The sequence below is a fragment of the Haliotis rubra genome, unplaced genomic scaffold, assembly GCF_003918875.1.
Source record: "Haliotis rubra isolate DU_JTF1 unplaced genomic scaffold, ASM391887v1 Scf332, whole genome shotgun sequence".
Taxonomy (NCBI): Eukaryota; Metazoa; Mollusca; class Gastropoda; order Lepetellida; family Haliotidae; genus Haliotis; species Haliotis rubra.
The window spans coordinates 629,300-642,162 of NW_025767005.1; the positions used below are offsets into that span (position 1 = coordinate 629,300).

General features: G+C 39.1%; 1 protein-coding gene across 2 annotated transcripts in view; it reads right to left on the bottom strand.

Moving 5' to 3' along the window:
• LOC124284268 (15-hydroxyprostaglandin dehydrogenase [NAD(+)]-like) overlaps positions 1-12,863 on the bottom strand; it is a 30,089-nt gene that overhangs the window by 16,664 nt on the left and 562 nt on the right. The gene's annotated exons all lie outside the window — the stretch shown is intronic.

A 12,863-nucleotide genomic window follows, 5' to 3' on the forward strand; every position in this document is an offset into this window, starting at 1 on the left:
GAGAAATCTAGCCATAAATTAAAAGCACACATATTCTACGTTTAAAAACCTGGTATACTTAAATTGACTTTGAAAGTTTTGAAACTTACGTACCCCCTCAGGAGGACAATAATTTTACGCTACGTCAACCCCCTTTGAGGGTACAGCCACTAACAATCTCAGTTACTAATATAAACTACCAACAATAAAATATTGAGCTATTTACAAATCAGTCAACAAATCTAATTGATTTAAAAATGCAATAATTAAATGAGAACTGACATTATTAAAAAGATCCTTCAGGGTTTTGGATTTGAAATAGATATCCCTTGTGATGGAATATTCAATGCAGTCAAGCAAGACATGCTTGACTGTGATCCTTTCATCACAAGGGATACAAAACGGAGGATCTTCGCCTTTCAATAAATATTCATGAGTATATCTGGTATGGCCAATGCGACATCGTCGCATAATGACCTCTTCAAATCTGGACTGACAACCCAAGTAGGTGTAACCAATGTAGGGTTTTATTGCATGTAATTTATTAATACCTACTTGGGTGTCCCACTTCTTTTGCATCAGATCACGGATGTATGTTCTAATGCTGGCTTTATAATCAGAGTATGGGATAAGAAGTGGTGTCACAGATTTGTTGAGGGCTGCCTTAGCAGCAATATCAGGCATCGTGTTCCCAGAAATGCCAGCGTGGCTGGGTAACCAACAAAAGACGATGTCGCATTGGCTAGTAGCAAGTTCATTATACAATTCAACAATTTCTAATAAAAGTGGATGTTTGCAAGAAAGATTTTTAATAGACTGAAGACACGAAAGAGAATCTGAAAAGATGATATATTGTTTATATTTACGGTGTTTATTAATATATTTAAGAGCTGTTAAGATGGCGTTTGCTTCTGCTGTAAATAAAGAGCTGTTATCCGGTATTCTAGAAGATATTGTTCGGGATCCAATGACAGTGGCACATGCCACTGCGCCACCATCCTTGGACCCATCTGTAAATAAGGATTTGTATGTATTATATTTATTTCTTAATTGACTAAATTCTTGTTTATACTGCAATTAATTTGTTTCTGATTTTTTAAATGTAGTTAATGTTAGATCAACTTGTGGCCTAACCAATTGCCAAGGCGGAGAAGAAAGAAAACGGGAAGGAGCTATATGTTCTAGCTCAATGCCAACAGCAGAAAGGAAAGGTTTCACTCTTATACCAAGAGGCGGAACAAGAGAAGGCTTCTTGTTATACAGATCTTCATATAGTGGATTAAAGACACGGTTATATGCAGGGTTTAACTCATTGGAATAAAGTTTTGTAATATACTGTAAAGTTAATTTTATACGACGTTGTGTAAGAGATGGCTTATCAGCCTCGACGTAAAGGCTGTCAACAGGTGAAGTTCTAAAGGAACCAAGACATAGTCTTAGACCTTGGTGGTGGACAGAATCTAAAAGTTTGAGATTACTGTTGCAGGCTCCACCATAAACGATGGAGCCATAATCAAGTTTGGAACGTACCAATGATCGATATAATTGTAGGAAGGTAGCTTGATCCTCTCCCCACTTAGAATTGGAAACGACTTTCAACAAATCAAGTGCCTTCAAGCATTTAGTTTTTAGTGACTTGATATGGGGAAGAAAAGTTAGATGCGAGTCAAAAATTAAGCCCAAGAACCTGGCCTCCTTCACAACTTTGATGGGAGTGCCATTGAGGAACAGTTCCGGGTCTTTATGCGGTTTATTTTTTCTACAAAAATGTATACAATTAGTTTTGGATTTAGAAAGTTTAAAGCCGTTTTCAAGACACCATTTATGTATTTTATTTAAACACAGCTGCATTTGCCGTTCAATAGTATGCATATTCTTACCGCGACAAGAAATATTAAAATCATCCACAAAAAGTGATCCATCAATTGAATCATTTAAAACCTTTGATAAACTGTTAATCTTGATACTAAACAATGTTACAGACAAAATACTGCCTTGCGGGACTCCCTGATCCTGATTGTAATGGTCAGACAGGGTTGAACCCACTCGGACTTGAAATTGCCTGTCATTTAAAAAGTTGGATATAAAGTGAGGCAAACGGCCTCGTAATCCAAAGTCATGTAAATCTTTTAAAATCCCATGTTTCCATGTTGTGTCGTATGCTTTTTCTCAATCGAAAAAGATCGACACTGCATGCTGTTTATTAATTATGGCATTTTTCACAAAAGATTCTAAGCGCACTAAATGATCGATGGTTCTACGGTTTTTTACGGAAATCACATTGTATATTAGTTATAAGGTCATTGGTTTCCATGTACCAAACAAGTCGATTATTTATCATGCGTTCCATGGTCTTGCAAACACAGCTAGTTAATGAAATTGGCCTATAATTGGAAGGATCAGTATGATCACGTCCAGGTTTGGGGATGGGCACAATTATAGTATCCCGCCACGATGAAGGAAATTGTCCAGATGTCCAAATGTCATCAAAAATAGATAAGAGCGTCTCTAAACATGATTCAGGTAAGTGTTTCAGGAGTTGATAATGTATACCATCAGCTCCTGAAGCAGTATCGTGAGCTTGGTCAAGAGCAGTAAGAAGCTCTTGTATCGAAAAGGTTTCATTGTAGTCTTCCCCATTGTCTGAATTGAAATTAATAGATTTCTTTTCCTGCTGTCTTTGATATTTCTGGAATTCAGGTACATAGTTTGATGAGGAAGAATGTTTGGCCAAAGTTTCTCCAAGTTTATTTGCTATGTCAGATTTATCAGTTAATAATTCGTCTCCATTTTTTTAGATGCTTAATGCTAGATTTAGAGCCCTTACCTTTTATTTTCTGGATCATGTTCCACACCTTTGATATTTGCGTGCGCGAATTGATGTTTGAGATATAGTTTCGCCAAGATTGGCGTTTACTTTGTTTAAAAGTACGCCGTGCTTTGGCGTTTAAAATTCTTAATTTGTTTAAATTGTGGACCATAGGTGCCTTGTGAGCTTGTTTGCATTCAGCGTTAAACCATGGTTTACGTACATGAGGAACTGCAGAGGATTTGAAGATACACTTGTCAGCTATGTGTCTGAGCTCCTCTGAAAAACATTTGATGGCATCAGGAAGATCATGAAAAAGTTCAGGTTTGAGTTTGTCAGCACAGAAAGTTTCATACAAAGGCCAGTTAGCCTTCTTAAAGTTCCATCTTGATGATGGAGGACTATCAGATGGATTCACGGGTTTTAGAATTTTTGGGAAATGGTCACTTCCACACAGGTCGTCGTGGACGAACCACTGAAATTCACTCAATAAGTCTGAGTCAGTAATCGATAAATCAAGAGCTGAATAAGTTCCTGTGCCAGGATGTTAATATGGGCTAGAACCGTCATTATATATGCATAAATCATTATCTGAACAAAAGTCTTCTAATAGTTTGCCTTTAGCATTAGTTGTTGTGCCACCCCAGTGCGGGTTGTAGCCATTTAAATCTCCCATAATGATACAAGGTTTTGGGAGTTGGTCATATAAATTTTGAAGGTCGGTCTTCTGAAGAGTTGAAGACGGTGAGATGTACAATGAGCATAATGTGAAGGCAACATGTAGCGTCAGTCGTACGGCAACCGCCTGGAGACCAGTATTAAGTATAACAGGGCTATGGATAATATTCTGTTTGATAAAGATCAAAGATCCTCCAGTGGCCCGATCACCTGGAGGTGAAAAAGAATGGTATGCATTGAAATTGCGTAGGTCAAATGTATCCGTCTGTTTTAAATATGTCTCCTGAAGACAAATGGCTGATGGTGTGAAGTCCTGGACTAATGGCTGCAAATCACTGAAATTATTCCTTCGCCCTCTGCAGTTCCACTGTACCAGATTATAAGAAGACATTATCTTTTGGGGGGATTTATTGGGGATCTACCCCGCACTTGTTGGGAGGGCGACAAGCTATGTGCCCTAGAATGGACGTTTTCAGATACGTCCATATCCTCAAGAGATCCATATTTGTTGAACAATAGAACCTTGTTTTGCGACCCTTTAGGGGCTCTGCCACTTTGTTTTTTTGAAACATCAGGCTTAGTTTTGATTTTACTTTTAACAATTTGTTGACTATCGGATGACGATTGAGACTCTGAGCGTGATTGAGAAGATGCTTTATGATCAGAAGAAGACTTTGACGTACCAGGAAGTGATTCCTCAGTCTGAGATGATATCGCAGGGTACAACAGCTGTGGAGAGTCGCAATTGACCCAAGTCAAGTTTGTTTGGCAGCTCGTGGATGATTTTGTTATTTTAGAGCTAGACTCAGATGGTGGTTTGGCTACTGCAGCAAACTGCCTGGAAGGTCGGATCTCTGTGCCAGTTTTTTTCCTTCAGAAAATGATATATTTTGGGTACATTTGATTTTGTTTATCGCCATTTGCTCTTTCCAAATCGGACACTCTTTTGAAAAAGATGAATGGTCGCCTGAGCAGTTGGTGCACTTTTTAAAATCGCTGGTACAATCTTCTGTTGTGTGTGTCTTCTCACCACAGTGAGCACACACAACAGACAATGTGCAGGTATTTACACCGTGTCCGTATTACTGGCATTTAAAACACCTGAGCGGGTTGGGGATATAGGTGTCAACTTGGATGTTACAGTAACCTGCCTTTAGTGATTTGGGAGCATTTGGACACGAAAAAGAAAACAGATAGGTATTTGTTTTGAAAGTTGAAAACCGCTTTACATAAAGCACACCTTGATCCTTCATTTCTGATACTATGTCAAGTTCTGACATATCAGCAAACAATCGATCACGATCCCTGACGATACCTTTACTTGTGTTCAAAGTTTTGCGAGCAGAGACCACGACCGGAATGCCAACGAACTTTTCAGTACTCATCATGTTAATTGACTGTTGCTTTTTTCCACCCTCAACTAGCAGCGCACCCGAACGTAAGCGTTTAATGTTCTTGACATCCCCAGCAATACCTTGAATACTCTTAGATACTGCGAAAGGGTTCAACTTTAACGGCGTCTTGTCAAGAGTCTCAATCACAATGAAACGTGGCCAATATTCAATCGATAGAGACGGTCTGTGGTCAATATCAACAGGATCAGTGTCGAGTGGACGTTTTGTTTTTTTAATGGGGGTTTCGTATGCCATGGTTAGTTTTTTAATGGTTCATCATCCGAACTCCCCACCCACCACGGAGTATCACAAGGACAATGCTAAACACAAGTGGGTCTCCAACTTGTAGCACCAAGTATACTCGGATCATATACTCAAGCAGAAAAACTAAAAGATTAATTTTTCCACCAGATTGGCCCATGAGCCATCGCCTTCTGGCACATGGAACTAGGCAAATTTCTACTTTTCAAACGTTACAAAAAGCAGTGTAGAAATAATAAACTTACAAGAACAATACGTTTAACAATGTGTATACAAAGCCAAGCCAAAAAAGTGATAGAGCAATGAAAATAGAGTGCTCAGGGCTCGGCATGACCAGCCGATTGGTTGAACCGGGCCAGTTCAACCACCCGTCTAGGTGAAGACAGGGCCGAAGTGGTGTGTTGGGCAAAGGAACACTGTTCCTGGAACCAGTACCCTCAACCACCAGAATCCCTTCCTCCACCGACACAGGGGCGCAACCCACGGCAAACAGGTTGGTGGACCAAATATCCCCCCGGGTCCACAACGGGGGATCAAAGAGCGCTTAGCATTACCCAGCACCCACCACGAGTAGGTGGCCCTTCATGGGTGCCAAATCAATAAATGTACAACGTAAAAGCCTGTCATCGAAGGGCAGTAAAACTACTAGAATATCACAGCTCTTAATTTAAAACTAGTACGCTGTCATAAAATATATCACGAGAGACAATAGTACAATATAAGGGGGCTATAGATCACCAGCAACTGAAGGTTGATCACCATACTAAGGACCATGGGGACTTACAGTACCTTTGCTACCTACATGGACCCCAGTTGGATTTACATCATCCCTTCAGCAGCCAGCGATTGCCCTCGGCATCGAAAGCAGCATCAGAAATACCAATTCATAAGAAAGAACGTTCTACTGACCTTTATGTCTGCACAATGTCATCAAATGTTGAATCGGTAGTGAGTATGACCACCACTGGCCAAAACACGTCGACACATTGATGACGTAAGACGATGAATGACGTTAAACGTGATCCGTTGCCATTCCTGTAGGAGGCATTGTTCCAGTTGTTAAGCGGTGAAAGGTGGAGCTGGTAGTCTTCTGATTTGTAATCCCATAAGTGTTCTATCGGATTCATGTCGACATAACATGCTGGCAAAATAACAATGTTAGCGTAATGAGGTCTTGCGTTGTCGTGTTGGTAGACAATACCACGTGGGAGGGTTGTTGCTGGATAAATGGCAACAGACTTCATCCCTGCATCTTCGGAGCATTAAGGTTGCCATGAATAATCACAAGTCTCGTTTAGAGATCGCCGCAGATCCCTCCCCACACCATCACGCTTACGGTAGGACTTCTTGAACGCAATTCGGCGCTAAACGTTCACCTACTCGTCTGTAAACACGTCATTACTGTACAGGCAAAACCTAGATCATCGGTGAACATCACGTCGCAAATTACGCATCTACCAACCTGGCAGGTCTTTGTCAATCGACGACGTCAGTTTTGAAGAGTTAGATGCACACCGCAGTGGGGTCGACGTACCCGAATACCATGTTCTCTGACATTTAGTTGCCTGTACACTGTATGTCGACTGATACGGTGCCTTAGTGCTGTCGCTGCCGTTGACGTCGTCGTTACAAAACGATTTCCCATACGAATTGTCCGGATGTGGGGATCATCACCGGGCGTTGTCACACGTGGTCGTCCACTCCAAGGCCTGGAGTTCCCGGAAACGATGGGTCTGTACTGTACATTTGAAATTCGTATAAAAAAGAGTAACTTCAACTTATTGGAAAACTAATCAGTTTTGCGCTACTTTGGGTTCTTTCTCCAACAAAGCTCTGACTATTGCTTGCTCAAGAGCAGTATGCACGTGCATTTCGTGTTACATCAGAAAAAGTAATTTTGGATTTTTTGCAACATTTATGCGATTTCTTAACTTGTTTCGCCGTTTGTTCCCGGAAACGTTGGGCCTGTACATGTGTGACATGGCTCAGGGTTTTTTTTCAATTCATTTCAATTTTTATGAATTTTTATGTAATATTTTGCGGTGCATAGTTTCTTTTGAGAACTAGTTTATTTTATTTAACTTCGTCAAGGATAATCTTTATTAACAAACTTACTGTCAGGATTTATGCCAGGACATTCCACAGCAAAGTAGTTGACGTGCCTGTATGATTTCATAGGTAAAGCTCTTGACAACGGAAAGGAAATTAGATAAGTTTTTCGATCAGTTCTGGCATAAAGGTATTATTCATAAACTGGAAACGTATGGAATTAAATATGCCCTGTTACCATTGTTTGAATGTTACGTGGAAAATAAAGTACACCGGATAGTAATTAACGGATACGGTTCCGACAAAAAGCCGTATAAGCTGGAGTTCCACAGGGCTCGGTTCTCGGCCACTACTGTTTCCTATCTATATAAATGACATTGTATCTAATATTGACAGTAATACTCGCCTCATACATCACAGTAACACTAGGTCATTACAGAAGATCCAAATGAAGCTGACTCTTGTCTTAATGATGATCTAAGTAAAATCTCCCATTGGGCTCACGAGTGGCAGGTAACCTTTAAACCGAATCTATACAGTTTTCAGGTAAAGCCAATCCTTCTGTGAAACCAAACCTCCTCATGGATGGTACACTTATTAAGGAAGTTAAGAGCCACAAACATACAGGATTGACTCTACTAAACTACTGTTCATGCAACGATCCAATTACTAATCTTGTTCGTAAAGCTAGTAATATGATCAGTTGTTTGAGGGGTTTTAAATACCGCGTTTCAAGAAAAACCCTGGAAGTTATGTATAAATCTTTCATCATGCCTCATTTGGACTATTGTTCGCAAATTTGGGACGGCTGGACTTTCGAACAATCACGTATTCTAGAAAACCTTTGGACGTCCTTAGAACTATATAAGGTGCTGTTCAAGTCATGACATAACCTTATAACGAAACGAAAACAAGTCTCTGAGAGATAGGCGGTACTGTCACCAGCTATCTCTTTTCTTTAAAATGTTTAATCAGCTGGCCCCAAGTTATCTTTGCGACATGATCCCAAGATTCGTTTCCGACACAACCAAAACAACAGATACAAGGTATATATTGTAGGACACCTATTTATGCCAAATCCTTCCAACCTGACAGAATACATTCATGGAATGCTGTACCCAAAACTTACAAAGAGTCCTCTACACTCTCTGAAGCTTAAAGGCTGATACCAAAATCTAACAAGAAAATACAGTTTGATTTAAATTTCGGGTCTCGCTTTTGTAAAATTATAGACTGCCGTCTTAGGCTCGTTTGAAGTGACCTCAAACCTGACATGGATAATGGACATGTATCGGACCGGCAAGACTGTTCCTGAGTATACCACACCGAAAACGCTTTACAGTACTTCTTCACGTGTGTAAAGTATAGACAGATAGGAGTAAGACGTAAAACGTATTTCTATTTCCATGGCTATTACCTGGAAACGGATATTTGAAAATATGAATGTTCTGAAATCAATCCACAATTTTATCACAAAATCAAAACGTTTCAAAGCTTGCAATACCAATGTAATTTGAATTTGAATAAGAACGTATCACCGACGTATCACATAATGGGTAGATCCACATCTTACAATACTTCCTTTCTACCTTCTGTTATCCAAATTTGTAACTCCCTCGCTAGTGCTAGCAGAGACGCCCCGACACTTGCGCAGTTCAAACGTATTATTAACAAGGATATACATCTGAGTCCAAATTTCAAAAAGTATGCTAACTTCGGATCACGCCATTGTCAGATAATACTATGCAAACTCCGTCTTGATTGTAGCGATTTGAATTCTCACCTTGTTGATAGGCATTTAGCTGAAAAGCCCTCCTGCCCTTGTGGCCATTCCACAGAGGATCCATTACATTATTTTTTTGTGTGTCCTCGTTGTAATCATTTGAGACAAAACAAATACTTCTACGCCAAAGGATTTGATATCAAAACTATCCTGCACAGTGATAGCCGATTTAATGATATTGAAGGTAATACTCTAGCAACATCAGTCCACAATTATATTCAAGAAACGAATCGATTCACTAAAATATAAAATCTAACAACGATACTCAACAACTCTATTAAGACAGTATCATTATCACCAGTTTAAGTCCAAGAAACTTCACTTGGTACCCATCAATGTGGATTTGGTAACAATGTGGATTTGTTTTGTTTTCCTTAATTTACGTGTGACGTCTGAGTGTGTATGTTCCATATTATGTGGGGAGAGGCATTAACATAGGCAACTTTGCCTGTTTGCCAATGCCCAAAAAGCCTATGTAAAATTATACAGATATGTCATCAGAGGAAAATAAATATTGTTTAAACCACGTATCACCAGTTAATCTCCACGTGTTCCTTATTCCTATAACTCTTGAGGTACACCAAACTGTTGCTGACCAATTACTCATACATGTGTTCATCTGATAGATTTACACTCGCGTAACCTTGATTCGTGGATATAAGGGAAGTGCGGCGAAATTCATATTTTAAATGCATGATTTCATTTTGTATACGCACTGATTATTTTATTCATTGATTCAGCAAATTGAAAATGCCTATAATTCCACTCGTGAATGAAACGTTTGTTTACGGAAGCCATTTGCAATCATCACCCATTCATGTGCCCACAAAATGTGACGTCACCTTGTTTCGTGGATTACGTAGTCGGTTACTTTATACCACTGTTTATGATATCCCACTGCAGTAGGTGAGTGAGTGAGTTACGATTTAAAGTCACATCGGCAATATTTCAGCCATATCGTGACTAAAACTAGTTCTAAATTTGTAATACATACATATAATATATAAAACCCTGTCAACGAAGGACAGTAAAACCACTAGATTATCACAGATTGAGTTAAAACTAGCTAACATATATCTTTAAAAGTAGAAAATTATTTCTGGACAATACAATGTAAAATTGGACTATAGATTGCCAACAACTGAAGGTAGATCACCATACTAGGGACCATGGGGACCTACAGTACCTTTGCTACCTGCATGGACCCTAGCTGGATTTACACCATCCCTTCAGCCATTGGCGTTTATACCGAGAATTAGCCATACATTAAAATGACAAAAATACTACGATTAAAACACCTGGTATACTTAAATTTACTTGAAATTTTTTGGGACTTACGTACCCTCTCAGGAGGACAATAATTTTACAATACTTCAACCCCCTTTGAGGGTACAGCCACTAACAATCTAAGTTACTAATCAAATCTACCAATAATTAAAATGCATATATGTACAGAGCATATTATTCAAAATTCATTCATTAAGTCAATTTCTTTTAAGAAGCCAATAATTAAATGAAAATTAACAGTGTTAAAAAGATCCTCAACTGTTTTCACATTGAAGTATTTATCCCTTATGATTGAGAATTCAACACAGTCAAGCAGGACATGCTTGACCGTGGTTTTCTCATCACAAGGGATACAAAACGGAGGATCCTCACCTTTCAATAGGTACGCATGAGTGTATCTAGTGTGGCCAATACGACATCGTCGTATGATGACCTCTTCAAATCTGGACTGACAACCCAAGTAGGTGTAACCAATATAGGGTTTTTTTTCATGTAATTTATTAATACCTACCTGGGTGTCCCACTTCTTCTGCATCAGACCGCGGATGTAAGTTCTAATGCTAGCTTTGTAATCAGAGTAAGGAATAAGAAGTGGTGTCACAGATTTATTGAGTGCTGCCTTAGCAGCAAGATCAGCCAGTGTATTCCCACAAATGCCAACGTGGCTGGGTAACCAACAAAAGACGATGTCGCATTGGCCAGTAGCAAACTCATTATACAATTCAAAAATTTCTAATAAAAGTGGATGTTTACAAGAAATATTTTTAATAGCCTGAAGACACAAAAGGGAATCGGAAAATATTATGTATTGTTTATATTTACGGTGTTTATTAATATATTGAAGAGCTGTCAATATGGCGGTAGCTTCTTCTGTGAAAATAGAGCTGTTATTTGGTAGTCGAGAAGATATTGTTCGGGATCCAATGACAGTGGCACAAGCCACCGCGCCACCATCCTTGGACCCATCTGTAAATAAGGATTTGTATGTATTATATTTAGTTTTTAATTGATTATATTCTTGTTTATATTGTAATTCATTAGTTACAGATTTCTTAAACTGTGTCAGAGTTAGGTCAACTTCAGGCCTCACCAGTTGCCAAGGAGGAGAAGAAAGAAGACGGGAAGGAGATATATTTTCCAGCTCAATGCCGGCAACAGAAAGGAATGGTTGAATTCTTAAACCAAGAGGCGGAACAAGAGAAGGCTTTTTGTTGTACAAATCCTCATAAAGAGGATTAAAGACACAATGAAATGCAGGGTTAGATTCAATAGAGTAAAGTTTTGTGATATACTGCAAGGACAATTTTATACGGCGTTGTGTAAAAGATGGTTCATCTGCCTCGACGTAGAGACTGTCAACAGGAGAAGTCTAACGGTATCTTTTTTACTTGACATTTTGTGAAAATTTGTTTTGGCAATGGTGGTATTAGTGATCTGGGGCTATTTATCTCAATCTGGACAATTATATTTAGTGTACTTCCGTGTAATGCAGAGATTCGGAACTTTTTTGTCAGAGAGGCGTGGCATTGTATGTACATCAAAAGTACCGCTTCGTGACGTCAGTCGAGACTTAATTTACGAGCTAGCATAATAATTTCCGCGATCCACGAATCAAGGTTATCCACGAATTTAGGTTACATAAAATTACAAATACAAGTCAATTTGGTTTCAGCATACATCTGTTTTTAACTTTTTTAATTTAAAATTTGTGTTAGGTGTTGATATAAACTATAACAGCTTGTTGACCAAACATTCAATACCTTGGATGCCATTTCCTAATTATATAGACTTTGTTCTTCTGTTTATTTATTTCTTCGTTTGTGTGGAGTAACTTCACAAATTATAGCCCTCTTTAAACAAAATGGACGGAGTGAAGGAACAAAATTGTGTTATTACAGACACTTGAGCATCATGGCTGTTGAGAGAGTATCTGGCTAATCATGGTAGATATGGTGTGTTGAATGTGTTCACTGAACAAAGATAAACATTACACAGGTCTTATCTACCGTTCCATTGGCTTATCATATAGTAATGTACACACTACTAATTTGTGTTATGTGTTCTATGGGAGCGGTGTTGATATAAACTATAACAGCTTGCTGACGAAACCTTATTCATTTTATTATTATTATAGGCTATTTATATAGCGCACATATCCAGGCAACGAGTGCATGCTCAAGGCGCTTGTATTTGTTCCCTCGATCATTGGATGTCAATCCCAACGGCACATCGTATTATCAATCTCAACTCCCTGGGGAGTATACAACTCTTGCAGCCACTAGGCGCACCGAGTTATTGTGGCTTTCTCATCCTAACGAGGTACCCATTCACAGCTGGGTGAACTGGGACACATAGTCACAGTACTTTGTCCAAGTTCACTTCACCTTGCTGTACCCGCAACTAGGTGTTTGCACGTATTCATGTGTCCACCATCTGGTCATATACCAACGGACTGAATAAAAATATATTTGATAGGCCTGATATTCATACGCCAGAGTGCTACGAGTATTAATTTGGCCTTTTCCAGAATAACACTAGTGGGTCACTAATGTTGGTCGGAATACGATAAGCCTCCACGCAGGATGTGGAATTTGAGCAGCACGTCACACAGGAGATAAGAAAT